This window comes from Canis lupus, chromosome 22 (assembly GCF_003254725.2).
Source record: "Canis lupus dingo isolate Sandy chromosome 22, ASM325472v2, whole genome shotgun sequence".
Taxonomy (NCBI): domain Eukaryota; kingdom Metazoa; phylum Chordata; class Mammalia; order Carnivora; family Canidae; genus Canis; species Canis lupus.
The window spans coordinates 29,263,076-29,283,441 of record NC_064264.1 but is presented as its reverse complement, the minus strand read 5'-3'; the positions used below and the strand labels follow the sequence as shown (position 1 = coordinate 29,283,441).

Sequence of the window (20,366 nt, the reverse complement as noted above, 5' to 3'; positions counted from 1 at the left end):
GACGTTAACAGTAGGAGAAACTGGTTTGGGTTATATAGAAACTCTGTATATTATCTTCACATCTTTTTGGTAAATCTAAAACTATCCAAAAATAAAAAATGTTGAAGTGTTGTAATAATACTATGTATACAGTTCTGTGTTCTGTTTCTTACGTTTTTCTTACTGTATTCTTCTTACTTTTTAATTTTTAAAAAATTAGTGATTGGAACGCCTGGGTGGCTCAGCAGTTAAGCATCTGCCTTCTGGCTCAGGGCATGATCCTGGAATCCTGGGATATAGTCCCATATTGGGCTCCCTGCATGGAGCCTGCTTTTTCCTCTGCCTAAGTTTCTGCCTCTCTTTCTCTCTCTCTCTCATGAATAAATAAATAAAATATTAAAAAAATTAGGGATTATTTACTACTTTTCAGAATGAATATGCTGTATAATTCATGAAACTAGTTCTTTTCATATATGAAAGAAATATATATATATTATTCATGAAACTATTTCTTTCATATATGAAAACAACTAGTTTCATGAATTATATATATATATATACTCTGACATACACATATCATATAAATTGTTTCTAATAATTGATAATGCTCTGATGAACAGCTATATCATTTAGTTGTATCTCTGTTTTAAAGAGATTTTTAGGGGCACCTGAGTGGCTCCATTGGTTAAGTGTCTAACTTTTGGCTCAGGTTGTGATCATGGGGTTATAGCGTTAAGCCCCATGTTGGCTCTGCACTGGGTGTGGAGCCTGCTTGGTATTCTTTCTCCTCCCCTCTCTCTTTCTATAAAAGGGAAGGGACTTAAAAAATAAATTCAAAAAGAATTTTAAAAAAAATTATTTTCAATAATAAGAATTTTAAGAAGTATATTTCTATATTTATTTTGTTGTAGTGTAGGGGGGAATAGTTTCCTAAAAGTAAACTTACTGGTTGAGTTGTATGAAGCATTTTGCCCAATTGTTTTACTGAAAGCCTATTCTAATTTGCAATCATACCACCAGTATCTATAGATGCCTGTTTTTTTTTTTTTTTTGTAAATTTATTTTTTATTGGTGTTCAATTTGTCAACATATAGAATAACACCCAGTGCTCATCCCATCAAGTGCCCCCCTCAGTGCCCGTCACCCAGTCGCCCCCACTCCCCGCCCACCTCCCCTTCCCCCACCCCTAGTTGGTTTCCCAGAGTTAGGAGTCTCTCATGTTCTGTCTCCCTTTCTGATATTTCCCACTCAGTTTTTCTCCTTTCCCCTTTATTCCCTGTCACTATATTTTATATTTAGATGCCTGTTTTCACTGGACCTTTTTTATCTGTATAATCTTTTGTTTTATAATCTTTTCCAAAGTTGACATCTTCTTGATATAATTTGTGTTTAATTATTTTTTTTAACTTAAATACTTCTAACTTGTCTTTATTACTTTTCTTAAGAGTTATCATAAGAATTATTTAAGAATTACATTCTTTGTCCCACTGGAATCTGTTAATGCTGTCTGCTTGCTTGAGTTCTTTAAGTAGTAAACACTAACCCTTTATAATAAACGTAAGAAGAGATGAGATATTGGATTTTATATATACTCTTTTATAATAATGCTGTATTGACAATAGAAAAAGGAAAAAGAATTTATAATAAAATTTATGTAATTAAAATTTGTATCAAAAGAAATACAGAAATAATAGTAGGTAATCAGATTATCATATTGTAAACCTAAAACTAATATAATAATATATTTCAAATATACTTCAATAAAACTGGGAAAGAAACAAATAATAGCAAGTAGTACATCACTTTCTTTGTATATGTGTTAATTTTTTTGGAGCAGCATGCGAATTGTGGAAATGTTGGAGTGTTTAACAAAATTATTTATATTTCTTGCCTGTATTCATTAATCTATCTACGAGATCAAAATTAGTTTTGTAACCCTATGACAATGTGCAGAAAAAGACAGAAGTATTTACAGTGTAGTTTAAACAACATAATTGAGCTTATAATAATATTTTCTTTAGTAATGAGAAACTAGTTGTTAACAAATGATTTTTATTACTTCTATGAAATTAGAACCAAAAATTATTTTAATGCTTTCTCCCCAATGGAAGAACCCACAAACTTTTCTCTGAAAAGTAAAATGAATAAGATTGTAAGGCTCCTGTGGTGAAGAGGTGGAATTAAAAGTTCATTGACCTTGGATCTGTGATACCTGGCTATGTACCAGGACTAGGTCATCACCCATGGGTGAAAGGCAGCTCAGTCTCCTGGTTTGGTTTATTTTGGGACCTGCATGCTTGGAAAAGACCTTAATAGAAGGGCCCTGGAGCATGGGGGCTGTGTGTCCTTTCCCCATGACTACAAATGCCACACATACTGTGAACCAGACTGTGGACCTCATTCCCCCAGGGCCTGATGGCTGGCATGCTTCACAGCTTCCTCTTACTTTGGTCAGTGACAGAAATTCACATGCTTTGTGTGTGTAACTCTGAGTTCCATTTTCCCCTTGGGTGCTTATGCAGTATATGGGGATTAAAAGGTACAAACTTCCAAATATAAAATAAATAAGTCATGGGGATGGGGATGAGAAGTACAGCATGGGGAATCTACTCAATAATACAGCATTGTGTAGTGACAGATGGTAACTACACATAAATGGTGTTGAGCATAGTGTAGTGTACAGAATTGTCCAGTCACTATGTTGTACACCTGAAACTAATGTAACATTGTGTGTCAACTCTATTTTAATACTCTTCTGTATCTCTCTCACTTTTACGTTCTTTGTAAATTTTTCCTTTTATTCTGTGCTTACCTGAATTAAAATTCATATACCAAATAATTTATTAGAAATCTTTTCATCCCAGATCATGATACCTCTGTGTGTTTGTGTGTGTGTGTGTGTGTGTGTGTGTGTGTGTGTGTAGTGAGGGTGGAAGATCACATGGAAAGTAGTTTTTAAAAAGGAAGTTTTGGGGCACCTGGGTGGCTCAATGGTTGAGTGTCTGCCTTTGGCTCAGGTTGGGATCCTGGGATCAAGTCCTGCAGGGAGCCTGCTTCTCCCTCTGCCTACGCCTCTGCTTCTCTCTATGTCTCTCATAACTAACTAAATAAAATATTTTAAAAAGTTAAAAATAAAAAAAAATAAAAAGGAAGTTTTATGTACCAAATGAAATATGTGGAGTCAGGTAAGCAAATGGCCTTTTAAATGGGGAGTGTAATCAGAAAGTTCAACTTTAAATAGTATGTTTTCCTTGAAGCTCTTGCCTGAGAATGGAATTATTCTGCAATTATACTGCAATCATTATATAAATGGTTGGTTCTTGTAGGGAAAGAATAGTGAAATGTTCTGTGAAATGTTCTATTCATTTCTTTTGAATTTTTCAACAAAGCTTAAGGGAGAGAAAAATGAAGGTGTATACCTGGAGAGAATGGGATTGACATTTTTGCAGTCTACCACAAGCTCTAAATTACTTTGAAGCCTCTGTTGTATATTAAGAATGATTGCAGATTTTAATTTATTCTGTAGTACATCTTGTTTATTTTGATAGAAAAATGTTTAAAATTGTTCATTAGTGGGCAGCCCCGGTGGCGCAGCAGTTTAGCCCCGCCTGCAGCCCGGGGCGTGATCCTGGAGACCCTGGATCGAGTCCCACATCAGGCTTCCGGCATGGAGCCTGCTTCTCCCTCTGCCTGTGTTTCTGCCTCTCTCTCTCTCTCTCTCTCAATCTGCATCTCTATAAATAAATAAATTTAAAAAATTGTTCATTAGTAAAATTATTTAACTCCTTCTCTCCAATCTGTAAGTAAGAATGATTCTGCTGGAATGCAAGCTGTGTATAAGCTTGACTTTGGGACATCCTTGGCTGACAATTCCACATCCTACAGAGTACACATAGTCTCATTTAAATAGCTTGTAATAGATGGAGAAGGAGCAGTTCAAGATCTCCATGTTTTAGGAGATGCTAATCAGAAGTTTTCTTTGAAGTGTTCATTTGAGCAAAAGTCCACAGATTTTCATGATATGAGTAATGCTTCAGGGCTTAATGTTTGCTTCTTATTAATTCGTCTACTAATTTGACAGATATTCTAGTCTCCGGGACTTAAAAAGTGTCTGTCTTCATGGAGATTACAGTGTACTCTTTCTTATGGCTTCCAATTTGATAGACACATTCTAAAGCTAGTTTGAACTTGTTCGTTTTATTTCTCAGTAGCTAAAAAAACTTCAAGTCCAAACCAAAAAAATAAATAAATAAACCTTCATTATCTGGAAGATAACCCTGTTGCATTCCATGGGTGAGAAAATGTTTATTAATCTGTAAATTCTGTTTAATTATTGATAAGACAAGAATTTCTCATTGCCAGAGTATTGTATGTTTAGATTTTCTATGTAATTCTTGATGGGAAAAGAATTGATTGTACCTTTGAAGGTGAAGTACTGTGTTCTTTCTAATCACACTTTTAGCTACTGAAAAAAGCTGCCTGATGCAGAAGCCATTTAGGATTCTATACTGATTGAAAATGTTAGAGAGTTTGTCCTTGTCTGTGAAGTCCCTGACTCATAAATAGCTCATGAATACAAACCACGGCAGGTATCCTGCCCCACACTGCTCACCCCCACCATCCTGGGAGCCATCACGGGAAGGAAGCTTGGAATTTGTGCAGGTAATGCCACCTGTGAGGAAGAAAGGGGGCAGATTGTGACAAGAAGAGGCCAGGTGATGTGGAGACTGCTGTCAGCAAGCATGATGATCAGGGAGACGGTTGGTGTTGGCAACTTTTCCTTTGAAACATATTTTCCTTCTTTTCTGCCTAATTTTTAAGGAGCATTTTGAGAATTATAGCCTATTAAAGGTGAATGAGAGATCAAGACATTATCTAGTTCTTGCATAACACTAATGTTGTATGGAAAGGAAATCGAAGCATGTTCAAAGTGACTGATCCAAGCTCACATGGTTAATTCGTGGCACCATATGTGCATCTAGATTTCAGAATGTGGTCTACGGCAATTCTGAAGTCCAATCAGTTCCTCCTGTCCTGGGGGGCAGAGAGCGTACTCTGGATAGGGCCCGTTCTCACTGGGAATGGTTTTCTGTAATTCTCGGCTCCACCCTCTTTGTCATCCTTCTCTCTAATATGATGTGGATAGGTTTTTCAGCCTGCTTCCTAGCTAGAGTAGTTGGGCGGCCCAGAGGGCTCTTTGCATTTTGGACTGTTTCATTTCATTTTAGTCCAAGCTGATATAGCTTCCAAAATTTTTAAGGGTTTCCTGTATATCAAATTATATCCTGCTCTGTTGGACAAAAGTCACACCTAGAAATACCTTTGCGATGAATTGGCCCTTCTCTATGTCAGACTGGCTGTTAGGTTGGCCTGGGATAGCACCTTAAGATCTCAGAAGACCCTTTACCTCGCTGAGAGAGTCTAGGAGGCAGGCCCTCAGATCTTTGGGGTTTTAAAAAAAGAGGTCTTACTTTCTTGATATATATCCTGAGGGCATATATACTGGCAGACTCCTATTCAGGTCTTTGCCCAGAGATTATGAGGCTGTTTTTCACTTTGAGAGTCTTTTGCTGAGGAAGATTGCAGATGAGAAGCAGTTTTACTGTTGGATCTGTGAAGTCCTAGGTTCTTTAAATTTCCTCTAATTTCTGCTTGAAAACCAAACAGTTTCTTCTAAGTTTATCTTGTTTCCCCATAGTTTATTACAGGCAGCTAAAAGAAGCCAGTTGTACTTTTAACTTTTTTCCTGGAATCTCTTCAACTTAACCTACAAGTTCATTAGATATTCTCTCCACTGTACACTTTACTGCAAACACGTTTTACTGCATTTTGTTGATACACAACTCCTGTCCTCTTTTTTCCACCTTTCAACAGCAATTATCTCACTGTCCTAGCTCCTGTTAGCAGTTTGCTTGATGCCACTCTCCAATGCCCACTCCCAAAGCCAATGTCACATATTTAAGATTTTTGTTTCGGCACCACTCCATTCCAGATATTGATGTGGTATTGCTCATTGCATAATGAACCACTCTCAAACTTAGTGGCTTCAAATAACAACATGTATCTACTCACTATCCTGCAGTTTGGGTTCTCTTTGGTGAGGACAGCTTATCTGCCCTCCACCTGGTGTCTTCATGTGGCTGGCTTGGGCTTCCTCATAGCATGGTGTCTCATGGCTCTCTGGCTTCTTACACAGCTGCTGGCCTTTTTTCTTTCCCCAGAGAGTGAAAGCAGATGAAGCCAGGCCTTCTTCTTTGGGCCTGAGTTCAGACATCCTGGGGTGCTGCACCAGTTGCATTTTGTGTGTCAAAGGGCAAGCCTGGATTGAAAGGAGGCAAATAGCTTTCCCCTCCCAATGAAAGAATGACCATGAATTTGAGGCACTCTCAAATCCACTGCACTGGATAATTCCTGGGTGTTTCTGGTTTGGGTACCTGGTAGATTATGCTACTATTCATTAGATCAAGTTTTCCGGGAAAGATCATCGTTGACTTACAGGCATGTTTCAAATAAAGCAACTCTAAAAAAAAAAAAAAAAAAAAAAGCAACTCTAAATTTCAAAGAGATCAAGTCCAAAACAAGAGAAAACAAAAATAAAAGAAAGAAAGCAAAAGGAAAAGAAACTGGCCCTGCCAAAGACGTACTGCCTTACTCTCCCTGTCCTCGCGCCTTCCCATGTATGATCTGTTACTATATTCATGTCTTTTACATTGTCACCATTTTCTATCAGCAGTTGGCAGCACCTCTTCACATTTTTATGTCTGCTCTGACACCTTTGGCTTTACCACTTTTCTTCTACTTCCACTTCCTCTACTTTAAAAAAAAGAGTTAAAATTGATCATTACATTGTGAAGTGTCTGTAATTCATGATCATAGGTTAATTTTAAAATGTGACCATTTAAAATTTTAAGTCCCTACCAATGTTTTCTTTTTTTTTTTCTTTCTTTTTTCAACCTTTTCTGCTTTAATTCTATCCTTAAATTCCTTTTATATCTTAGGCATACTAACTAATCTTGAAGCCCTTTGGTTTTCTAGAAATCCTTCATTCAGGTCGAGCCTGTTTACCTATTTCAGCTGGGACCCGTGGCGCTGTTGTCTGTGGCACAGCCCTCCAGGGTGGATTCACTGTTTCCTCCATCTTATGACTTCCTGTTTCTTATTTTACTCTTGTTTTGCTCAAGTATATCTTTAAATAACTTCTCCAAAATCCTTATATGGGTAAATCTTCTGAATCTTTTCTTCTCTGAAAATGTATCTATTCTGTGGCCACAATTTTTTTTAAACATTGTAGGAAAAGAAATACCTAAGTACTCAGAGCATTATCTCCTAATTACATCATAAATGCATGTAAGAAATGTGATTACTTGTTTTTTTGGTCCCTGCCCAAAATCTATGTCATGATCCCCCTTTTGTCTGTTCCATGATTATTGTTTAATTTTTTCTTTTTGGTATCCATAGTTTTGAGTTGTAGAAATTGAAATCAGACATTAGTTATTGGGTTTATGTATTGATAATTACACTGGATGACAAACTTGTGAGGTTTTCCCTAACTGGAAATCATTATTGTGAAACAAATAGGTAATCCTCTTCTAGGAAAAGAAAAACCCACAAAAAATGTTTGGAGTATCCTCATTTAGTTTTTGTTCAAGATTCTCTTTGCTTTTTTCCTGGTGAGATATGGTCAGATTGCTAAAACTCTTGTTTCAGGAAGGTTTGTATGTGCAGGTGAACTTGAGCTTTATCTTTTTGAAACATAGTCAATAAGAGCAGTGGTGCTCTTAAGTCAGTTCTATCACCCCTCCTTTGAAGCAGCTGTTGAGATAATAAAAGGTTGAGCTATAAACTCCATTAACTGCAGTCATGCCTGGAAGAAAAAGGTGCTTTATTATTTTAGTATAATGAATGAAATTGTCTGTGAGGCTTTACTGAGTTTTTTCCTACACCTCTGAAGGTGTGAGATTTGACACTGGTAATTTTTAATGAAGGAGACTGGATTAAGCATTCACCTTTTACATAAATTAGAAGCATGTGAAATAACCCTGTGGAAAACATTGCTTGGAAGCAGGAACCACATTAATAGCAGATCATGAGACCAACGAGGTGCTCTGTCGGGAAGTCCAGTCAGTTGGTTGCAAAAACAACCTGATCCTGTATATAAATGAGGAGGCTTATATAAACCAACCAATTAAAATGGAAAAATACAAAAATTAACTAATTCTGGAGCCACAGTACATACCAGTGTGTCATTTTTTTTTCTCTAGTGAGTTGTAAACTTCATAAACTGTTTATGGGTTTGCTATATATAGTAACCTATCAAGTGATACAAGAAATCTTTATAAATGGTCTTTGCTAGTATACAGATACTTAAATGTTGGAAGGATGTATTTCTTATTGTGACCTGTAAACTTCATCACTTACTTAAAAAAAAAATATATGTGAAAAGGGTTTTTTAGTTTGAAGTCAGCTTTTTACACATCATTCCTCTTGAGATACTCCAGTTAAGAGCCTTTATGGTGAGGACACCATGGGAAGGAGTAGGAGTAGATGTATCCTTTTCAGCTCTAACTCACTGCTGAGTAGATACAGACCAGTACATGCACCTGCAGGGTTCCAATTTCTTTGAATTTCAGGGAACTTCTACTTTTGTCCTTAAACTTGCCTCACAAAACTACTTTAAAACTTAAAGGAATGGCAGTATTCTTTTCAGAAAGCATATTAAAATTTGATGAACTTATTTTTTAATTCACACACTTCTACAGACAAACTCTCTGTATTTAGTGACTACACTCTGACTGTAAATGATAGTATACTTGGTAACTTCTATACTTTCTGTGAGCTTTTTGAAGGCAGTGTTTTTTCCCCCTACTGCCAAATTGAACAAGGGTTCTGCACATATAATTGCTCAATAAATGTTTGTTAAATGAAATTAATTATATATGGTTCCATTCCTATTGTTTCCCTTTCATTCAGTAAACTAACTCGTCTTCTAAGCAAGTAGACTCTTATTTATGCCATTTAAAGACTTTACCCAAGAACCTATAAATTTCTCCGCCAATCTGTTCCCTCTTTTTTTTTTTTAAGATTTTATTTATTTATTCATGAGAGACAGAGAGAGAGAGAAAGAGAGAGAGAGAGAGAGAGACAGGCAGAGGGAGAAGCAGGTTCCATGCAGGGAGCCTGATGTAGGACTCGATCCCGGGTCTCCAGGATCAGGCCCTGGGCTGAAGGCGGCGCTAAACCACTGAGCCACCCGGGCTGCCCCAATCTGTTCCCTCTTTGTATCAAAAGGTTTATTCTAATATTTGACCTAATGTTTCCAAGACATTTTTCAGATTTAAACATTAATAACACCCGCTGCCAGCCACCCCCCCCGCCCCAAATCATCAAACCACTGCTGACAACACAGCTTGCCAACCTTTTCACATCATACACATGGATAGCTTTGGGAGTAAGGACTGGGACAGGTCTGGGTTACCCCAGTCTGCTGTGTTGTTGCACTGGAAGTCTGCTTTTTGTAGACATAGCCTGTGTGTAGCAAGCCAAGTGGCCAATAGTGGGTAGTAATTATCTGGTAGATCTAGTACAGCAAAGAAGATCCATCAATTCATACTTGTAAAATGTTTGGAACAGGGCCTTGTACACAATAAATCCTATCTAATATTATTAGATAATATTAAAAGCCAAGAAAGTATCGTTATAGTAAAAAGGTGGTTAAGTTGAACATAATGGAGACAAACGGAGTAGAGTGGAGGTCAATGGCAAGAGGCAAGTGTTTGAGCAGTGTCTGAGAAGTGACTGTCCACTTAGAGTTCAGAGCTTGGCAACAAAGGGAAGTAAAACCAAAATTGAGTAGTAACATCAAACAAAGGCTATGTGTATGTTTGTTTGTGTATATTTTTTAAATACAAGTTTTTGTATATTTTATGATTACAAAAGAGATGAAGGCCACAGGGAAGAAATGATTGTAAGTCTTTTTTTAAAATATTTTATTTATTTACTAATGAGAGACACACAGAGAGAGGCAGAGACAAAGGCAGAGGGACAAACAGGCTCCCTGTGGGGAGCCCAATGTGGGGCTCGATCCCAGGACCCTGGGATCACGCCCTGGGCGGAAGGCAGACGCTCAACCACTGAGCCATCCAGGTGCCTGAAATGATTGGAAGTCTTGAAGCGTATATATTTTAAAATTTGGAGTCCCAGCAAAGTAAAAATGGATTAAGAGATCTGTAAAAATGAAAGATTAACTCTAGAGAAGAGGATAGAAATGTCTTTAGTATCTAGAGGAAAGTATGAGAAGATAAATGTAGGGACAGTGAGATACTGAAATGGAATAGAAGCACATTTATGAATTTATGCCAGGTGGTCTCATAAGTACCATTCAATTAAAAATGGATTGTTTGCTGCAGGGAACCTTCTCTTCTGTTTTTGGATTAAGATTGCCAGAGAATAAATGAAACTACAGGAAGTGATCATTTGAAGGTTGTGATAATGAATTTTGGTGATGAAGTGGAATAAAGTATGAAGGGAGGATATGGTGATATTTATGGTACTATTTGGAACACACTGTTTAGATTTTTAAATATAGCAATTTTGTGGTCATTAGGTGTGCATTTTAAAATAGGGCCTTTTGTTTATTCAATAAATACATATTTGTTGAAAATCTTTGGCTTCATGGGACTTATATTTTAGTGTAGAAAGGCAGATACAAAATACAACAGTAAAATAAAACTAAGAAGCAAAACACATAGTATGTTAAATAGTAATAGTTAAATAGTAATAATTGTTAAGGATAAAAATTATGTAGGATGGGGATGAGGAAGAAGGAATGGAGAAAGGATGAGAGAGAATGAGAGAGTTGGTTTTAGGAAGTGTGGTCATTGAAGTTCTTACAGAGAAGACAACAGAAGAGGAATGATCTAAAGGAGGTGTGGGACAGGCTGTTGAAGGTGCCTTATGGAGGCATTTGGCTGGAGCTGACTGAATGGGGAGTAGTAGGAGATGAGCTCAGAGGGGAGTAGGAATCAGGTACTGTGGAGTCTTGTGGGCCACGAGACCAGATGAAATTACTAAGTGGAGTGAGTGTAGGAAGAAAAGAGGGCCAGTCACATAGCTCCCTGAAGCTCCAAGATTTAGAGTTCTGAGAGATGAGAGGAATCAGCAAAGGGGACTGGAATAGGAGAGCCAGGGAAGTGGAGGGAAACAAGGACTGTGTAGTACCTGGAAGCCAAGGGAAGAAAGTGTTCCAAAAGGGGAGACTTGACCAGGAGCCTTGAAAGAGAAGGACTAAGAATTAACTATTAGATTTAGCAGTGTCGCAGCCACAATATCTGTTCTGATGGAATGATGGGAGCAGTTGTCCAGCTGATGTGAGTTCAAGAAGGGAGAAGAGATAATGAAGGGTGGCTGCTGGCAATTCTTCTAAGGAGTTCAGCTGTGACTGGAAGAGAGAACTGGCATTGATCTCTAGAGAAGTGGGGTCAAGAGAATTCTTTGGGGATGAGAGAAAAAGAAGCATGTTTGTAAACCAATAGGGAAGATAAAGTAGAGAAGAAAACATTAGATGCAGGAGAAGGGGAGAGAATTGTTACATCACTGTCCTTAAGTAAGAGGCAATGGCATCTTGAAGTTCAAGGTGTGTGTATGTGTGTCTGTGTGTGTGTGTTGGGAGAGGGTGGCCTTAGCTAATCTCTTTGAAGTTCACATGCAGCATCCTTAAGCTTTCACTCCAAGCTTTGAGGGATTACTGTTGGTAAGGTATAATGTTAGAGTTAGATTCTAGTTCATGTTCACTGATTGCATTTTAACTCTGGGACATTGGTAAATGAGATGGAAATCCCAAAGGTGAATGCAGATTGCTGAAGGTGGCAGGGAAAGAGTCTCCTGGTGTCAGATGGGTAGCATCTTATAAACATTGTGGATCCCTGGTGCTGGGTTAGTGAGAGAAAGCCTTGTCTCAATCAATTCCACATTCTGATCTCTCTGGATATAGACTTGTTTCTCATCTCCTGGATACTGAACCTTCTGACCATTGACACTTGACTTTCCATTTAATCTCTGCTTGGACATATTCATTTTAACTTTTTGGCTTAATTACCCATGTTCTAGATTTATTCCTTCTGTGACTTCTGGGACCTCGGGTTTCTGATATGCTGATAATTTTCTGCAGTCTCCTGTTTTAATTTGTTAACTTTCAGACCTTTTCTGCCCACATTTTCTGCTGTCCCTTATCTCCATCTGACTATCTCAATTGTCTTGATGCCTAGAATTGGTGTTCAGTAACTAATCAGACTATAACATAATTGGTTGGAGTTTTAAAATTGGGTTTATAAATTATAATACATGCTGAATTGATTAAATGATTTCTCAAAAATTTGGAATGATTTAGTCTACTTGCGTATTTTTATTCTACAGTATTTATTTAGTTTGCTTAAGGGTGTCTCATCATCTACAATATTAAAGAAATTAAAACCATCAACTAAAATTTAAATTTTAAAACTCAAAAATAAATTAGATAGCTATGATAAATAAAAACTGAAAACAAACTCTGGAAATACAATAGTAAAGCTAAGCTTTTCTACGAACTAGTATGTTATAGACTGTGCTTTTTCTGAAGAAGCAAAAAAGAGAAAACCCCTAATAGTAGTCTCTGAAATTAATACAAGTATATAGGAAAGAGATGGGGTTGTGACTTTAATATGAAATGTAAATACTATGATTAATGTTTCTGTCTTTTTTTTCTAAATCTCCTTTCAAGGTTTTGTAAAATTCATTTTGGCTGCAGGGTAGATAACTGACAGAAGCAGGTCCAGGCTGTGTGTGTGTGGGGGGGATATTCGTGGCAATATATCATATGATTCTAGTTGTCATAAAGATAGAATTCAAATAAGCATATCACTGCCCTATTTTAAGTAGGAGAAGAAGAGTCTGCCATATTGCAGTCTATCTGTCAATTAAAAAAAAAAAAAAGCCAAAATATTTGCATCCAGAATAGATGGTAAGCAACAATGGCTACCATTTGGTGAGCACTTATTATGCACCAAGCATATGTACTCTCTAATCCTTACAATCACTTGAATAGGTGTCATTAAACCATTCTATACATGAAAGAAACCTACATTTGTAGAGAATATACATTTGAATAAGGTTATTCAGCCAGCAAATTGGAGAGCAGATATTGGAGCCTGTCTGAACAATTTTGGAAGGCATTATATTTTGATTATGATCTACATATCCATAAATTTAGTAGACAATTGAGTGGAGATTAGGTCAGTGCTAAATACTTTATTACTGTGGGCATAGTGGAATTATCATGGTTCTTAACTCTGCTTGCAGAACTGTGGGGCTCCCTGACATACTTTCAGTGGGTCACCAAACTATTTTCTTCATAACGTGAAGATGTTGTATGTTCTTCTCACTATGTACTATGTTGACATTTACACAGCTGGTACAGAAGTGGTGGTAGATAAAACCATTCATGCCTTACTATGAATCAATGTAGTGGCGCCAAATTCTACTGGTGGTCACTATATCCTTCACCTGACCAAGAGTTCACAGTTAAAAACAAATTAAAAAAATTTTATATCTATACTAACTACATATGCATATGAGATGTCTAGCGGTGTTCACTAAAATTTCAGTAGTGGTAATCTCTGCATGAATATTTTTTTTCTTTTTTTTTTTTTAGTATTATCTTATTTGTACTTGTCTTTATGACTTTATTCTTTTATAGCTTAGGGTATAAAGAAAACAATGCTACGTAAAATCCATATATTATTATTTTACAGCATTGTTATTTTTATAACATGAGACTATATAAGTAGCATATAATGTGTTCTTAAAAACTTTTCTTATAGTACATTCTTTTTAGAGATGCTAAATGATAGTTATGATTTATTATTTAAATTTAGTGCCAAATGCTTTAATGTGGTAATTCAGTCCTACTTGTTAAAAAAGGACTGAGTAGATACCGATATTAGACATTTGATAATGCAGCCATACATGAACAACTTTACTAATCCTTTTGTTTTCTACCTGGTATTTATGAATAAGCCTTGGAAGATGGAATTACAGTGATGTTTATAAAAATAGTGTAAATTGTTGAAGATCATAGCAGGCTATGGTGGCCTTATGATATATGCAGTTAATAACAAGCCAGCCTATCACAGATGTGACAATTTTGCTATCTAGTTTTTAGTATAATCACAGTCTTTGATCTCCTCCTTCTCTCAATATTGAAAATTGTCATCTTCACTTTCTTGATTCAGTTAAGATGATTTAGTGTGTGGGTTAAGTAAATCTGCAGAATCTAGGGCAGTAAAATGAGGATAATAATAGAATTATCTCCAAGGATGGTCCTGAGGATTAAAGAGGATAAAATATATAAAGCATTTAGAACAGTTCCTGGCATATAACAAGTACTTGATAAATGTTAGCTATTTTTAACCAGAAAGTGTACAACATAAGTCCATAGCAAATATTATTTATAAAAAGCTAACTTATCCGAATATTCAGTTACAAATTGTTCATGTATTTAAATTAGCAACAGTCATGCAAAGACTCATAGCACCTTTTGTTTTGGAGTGGGCACCTGCTTTTCAGGTGGCCTTCATAATTTGGTTAGTACTGTTTTCCCAAGTGAAAACACTGAGTTCAGGCAAGAACTTGTGTAGTATTCTGATTTAGGAAGGTGAGCAGAATTACCACTTTCTCTCTTATTATTTGTTTGCTTATCCATTTGTTCATTCATTTTGCAAACATATATTGAATATGAGCCATATGTGATAAGCCTCCTGTTGGGAATAGAGAAAAAAGGTGTGAGAAGCAGCTGTGGGGAGAGATTTGGGGGGGCTAACTATAGCATGTTAATTGTTCTTCTGGGGGGAAGTGCTAAGTGCTATGGATGATTTGGAGGGGTGTGTTGCTGCTATTGGGCTCTGGGGTCAAGCACCAGTTGGAAAGGGTGAGGGAGGGAAATTTTTCTGAGGGGAAATTGTGTTAGTCAGGGGGAACTGAGGGCAAAAGGGCTCCCAGGCTGAAGAGCAGTGTGGCTTTATTCTTCTCCTTTGCTCCTTGTTCTCTCAGGACCTCTTATCACCTGCTGATATACTTGAGAGGCAGTTTGCATGGAGGATTTATTAGTGATTTTTTATTTATGTTCTTTACATTCTATTCATTAGGCTAAAAGAGAGCATATGTGTTTATCTATTATTTATAGGTCATCAAAATTTTTAGGAGTATTTAATAAAGGCAAAGAAGTTTCAAAAGATTTTTCCATAGATTCTTTTAACCATACTGGAATTTTTTGTTCTTAAATTTAAACATTATTTTTGTTCGTTTACTTCACAAATATTGAAGGAATACTCTTTCTTAAATTCTTTTTTCTGAGTCATCCTAGAAGCTTGTAGGTGAATCATAAGAAAACCATTTAACTGCTATCTGTATAAAGAAGTCTTTTATTATAATCAAATTTTCAAATCTTTGGGCCTATATTTGCATCTTTTGCAATGGGTTTTGTTTCTGCTTTTGTTGTTGTTATTATTTTTTTCTTCATCTTTTCATTTTGCCAAATTGAAGCCGAGTATTTGAGACTCTGGAAAGTTACTGTCAGGTTGATCTGATGCAATGTTGCAGGGCTGTCCAGAAAGGAGTATGTTAGTTCACTGGTGACATGTTTAGAAATGGTTTAAATTATGGAGAGCAGTAGATGAGAAAGAATAGTTCAGGGAAGCTGACAGACTGTGTGCCCAGTAAATACACAATGAGATGAGAAAGCGTACTAGGCAAGGAATTTAGAATCTTATAGGAGACACAAGGCAAGAAGATGGATTGTATACAAGTCAGAATGGAGTAAGTACCATGAAGATAGAAACAATGCTAACACATTGTTCATTGAATAAATATTTATTTAGTGCTTACTGTGTGCTGTGGGTCGGAGGGAAATCATTTCTACCTAAGGAATTGAGGATAGGACTTGCATAGAGTTCATTTCATTTAACTTGACCATGAAAGATACATAAAGAATAAAATTCTAAAGCAATGCTGTTTAGTTGAAATATAATGTAAGCCATAAATATAAATTAAAACGTTCTAGTAACCATATTAAAAGAAGCAAAAAGAAACAGGTTAAATTAATTCTAGTATACTTTATTTAACCCATCATGTCCAAAATATTATAATTTGGACATGTAACTAGAATAAAAATTTTTTAATGATATATATTACATTTTGGTAGTAAGTCCTTGAAATTCACTAGGTGTCTTAGATTTCTAACTCATCTCAATTCAGAAGCTAAATTTGCACTGGAAATACTGGATCTATATTTAGAGTTCATTAAACTTAACAGTTGGAAAAGAAGATTGACATACACAATTTGTTCCTATCATACTTTAAAATTTTCTTGTACCTGAATAGGGAATCTGTTTTAAAATTTGCATGTAAATTAATTAAAATTGCTTAAAAATTTAAAATTCTTATGTTGGTCATATTAGGCTCATCTCAAGTACCCAGTAGCCACTTGTGACTAGGAGATAACCAATTGGACTAGATAGTTCTAAATGATTGAAAAGAATGCTTTTGTAGGTATAGCAGCACTTGTAGAGACCCCTTCTTCTGTGGTGTTGGAGAACAAAGTATGAAAGCAGATGGCCATAGCAGTTATTCTTGTAGGGCTTCAGCTCTCATAAGTGATGTATTTCCCAGAGACGATGTGGGGCATATTTGACATTGAGTGACCTCACTCTGTTTGAAGTTGAAGGTTCTCTACTCTACTCTGAGAGTAGTTTTTGATATTTAGCAGCTGGCTAAGAACATAGGACCCTACTGTGTTACATGGAGGGTATAATTTTCACGCTTTAAATCAGTCACAAACGTTTATATTACACCTACTATAGACTGCTTATGAAGTCAGACATCTATATACTACATACTCCAAAAGATTAAATTGGAAAGTTACAGGCAACACAGTAACTCCCACTTGGTCAGTAAATTCTTGTAATGAGATAAATGCTGGTTTAAAAGGCTACTGCTCCCTGTGTTTGTCCTACTAGAATGAATTGACTGTAATTTCCAAGATGAAACATAATGAAGAATTTAATTTGTATTAATTGTATTTATTAATTGGTCTCATTGCTTTGTGATTTCACCAGAATAATATACGCAGGAACCTATCACAGTTTTAAATTGGTTTTAGGTGGTTGAGGATTGTTGTCCCACTGCTGTCTTTATAGACACATAAAAGTTTACATAACGACCACCAGACTAACATGACTCTATTTAGAAAAAATACTTATAAATTTCAGTAATGACTGTAGATGCAGCTTAGTGATACTATTATCATAGAGTGCTTTATTATCTTTGAGTAAGAAATTATAGTCTCAACTGTCTTTGAGGATTGATAAGAAAGTTTTTGGCTTCAATTTGGGAAAATTTTGGAACAATGAGATCAGTCTTATCTTTATTAAGGACATATTTCTGTAGCTGTGACACGAGCCCTGTCTTTTCAGAGTGATTACATGATTTAAATACCCTGACATATCTATCCCTAGTTTTTCTTTGTTGAAGAGCTCTGACGCCTTTTCTCTGATGGATCATTGACAATTGTGGCAGGAATGTAGGTTGTTCCTGTTCTCCCTTAGTAACAAAATTCTACTCTTGGTACATAGACATTCAGAGTCAGGACTACATTTCTTAGCCTCTCTTGTTGCTAGCAATTCCTCTATTTTTGACCACTGGGATGCAAGTAGGATTTTTGTGTGGTGACTTTTTAAAGAAAATGTTTGTGTGTGTGTGTGTGCGTGTGTGTGTGTGTTTTGTAGGGGCCATACCCCTTGCTTTCTCTTTTTCCCTATTCATTCTTTCTTCTTGTCCTGCTGCCTGGAATTCATTTGCCACTATTTTGGACCATGTGGTACAGGCCCCCCAAATTCAGAACAAGAAGAAAGAAGGAACCTGCATCTTTGATATCTAGTAACATGATGAAGTACCAAAACAAGCCTAGTACTGTACCCTGGACTTTAATGTGAGAGGCAAATAAACTGTTTTCTGTAACCAGTTGTTGTTATGGGTTTCATCATAGTAGATGAATCCAATCCTATCAATCCATATAGACATTCATATTAGTAGGACTCTTGGGGAGAGGGTGAAAACCACTACCCATATGAAAAGATCCTGAGTGACTCCTAGAATTGGAGGCGACCCAGAGCTCGTTAGCCAAACTTTCGAGGTCTACAACCAAGAACCTGACCCCATGGAACTCTTTCTCTTCATCTCTTGGTTTTAATTCTCTTTTCCTCTATGTTTCATTTTGTGTTACTCTAGACTGGCCTTCTCCATCAAAGGGATATATATATATATATAATATATATATATATATATATTATATATATATATATTCCCTTGTAGTACCAGACCAACTTCCTCAATACCTTGAAAATGCAGATTGAAAATGAGATTGAAAATGGTCTTGTCTTCTGTTTGAAAAATATTGAGGAGTGACTCAGATTGATCTGTCTTGGGTCACATACCTGTGCCAGTATCTGTCACTGGTCCAGCTTAGATTACATGCCCTTCATTGTGATCTACTTTGTGGGGGATGGAGAGAAGGGTACAAGAATTGCTGGCATCCTCTAGAACTCTTTGTTCTAAATTCAGGTTGGTGCTATTTACATAAAACAGTGCCTAATTCTGATAAGCCATTCATAAATAATTTATGGTGAGAGTCATCTTATTCTTTCTTGAAAGTAGTCCATGTATGAAAAAAAACAAGGACTACTAGTTTGCTTTAAATTTGCTTTTTGGTGCTTTCTTCAGCAGCATATATACTAAATTTGCTTTCTGACTTTGAAGTTGTGAATTTTGGAAAGACACAGCTCAGATTTCTTTTGGAATTTTTGTGAAAATAAATTCTGGCCATATTATCATACTATACAGGCAAATTATTTAGTAGCCACTGAATCTTCAGTTATGTTGATTGTAATGTCAGTAGTGAAGCATTGCTGTAATCATGATTTCATTTAATAGAGAGGAGGAAGCATTTTGAGTATTAGAAAATTAAGCCTATTAAATCATGAAAAATATTTCAGTGTCACTTATTCTATATAAAATTCTAAAATGAGAGTTTTCTTCAAGGAATTAAAATTTGACAGTGTAATGTTTGACATACATGAAATTCAATAAGTAAAAATACTTTTTTTTTTTTTTTTTGGTGGGAGGTGGGGGAGATTTGATACACTGTGTTACCAAAGTTTACTTGAAATCATAACAAAATCATGGAAGGTCAATTAATTGAAAGGTAATGGTGTCATGCAATTGAGTTGTGTTGATAGGGATAGGAGATTTCTGCCTACAGGGCACATTTTAGGACAAAGACCTAGTTATGACGGGGCACTCTTCCAGGTGGCTTTCAGGCAACATGGTGACATTTTAGAGACTTCAAAGGTAGAGGTTTATTGCTTTGGAAGTACTATATTCATTAATCTGGTTCAGTATCAAATGCCTATGAGGGTCATAGAAGGGATATTTTCTTTAGGACTCTCAAAGGCTCAAACATCCTATTGTTTCAGTAATTGGTCAAAAATGGGATTGAGTCACCTAAATCATTATAAGCTCTCCTTTGGTATCATTTTCCCAGTCCACACAAGGCACATGGGATGGGGGTTGGGAAGGGGTCTTTGATATTTAATGAAGAAAGAAGAATACCTTTGAAAAGCTAGTATCAGCTCTGAAAAAAGTATTTTCTGATCAGAAACTTTTCTAGGTGATGTTCACCATAGTCAACAATAAGAAGAAAGAATGAGGGCAAGAAATGCAAGTTGTACTGTAAGATATTATCGTACACACGTATTTTTCATTCTACTAGGGACAACTGTATCAGGCATACTCCGTAATGACTTACGTTGTTGGCAGGAGTTTAATTCTACTCTGGGGTTGGAGATAGTGCAGTATAGAGCTCCAGCATAAGCAGTGGAGACAGTACCTTTCTTTCACCCATGGAAGTGCTAATCCAGGTCAGAGATTAGGCTTCTGGTTGCTTAGTATTGCCCTTTTTTCCAGCCTAATATTGGAAAGAAGTGAATATATCTTTTCCTTTTTATTCTGGAGTAGCCAGCAGTTAGGACTTTTCTTCTTTGAAGAAGGGAGACATATGCCCATTTAGTAGTTAATGTATATAGATAACTGATGACTCTGAAAAAAAGTTCAAGAATGTCATATTATTTTCATTTGCAAGGCGAAAAATTCTGTTGTGGTGGTGTAAATATCTGAAGTCATACAGAAGGCCAGGACAAAAATAGGCTTCTGAGAAAGGCATGGTGGTTTTTAATTTTCCCTTCCTGATAATATTACAGCTTTATCTACTGATCTTAGCCAGAGCTTGTTATGTCCAGGTCTCT

At 36.3% G+C, this 20,366-nt stretch overlaps 1 protein-coding gene and 1 long non-coding RNA gene across 11 annotated transcripts in view; one reads left to right on the top strand and one right to left on the bottom strand.

The window, feature by feature from the left end:
* Positions 1-20,366, top strand: part of TBC1D4 (TBC1 domain family member 4) — a 181,385-nt gene that overhangs the window by 78,612 nt on the left and 82,407 nt on the right. The window lies entirely within an intron of this gene.
* Positions 1-20,366, bottom strand: part of LOC112655845 (uncharacterized) — a 48,542-nt gene that overhangs the window by 326 nt on the left and 27,850 nt on the right. The gene's annotated exons all lie outside the window — the stretch shown is intronic.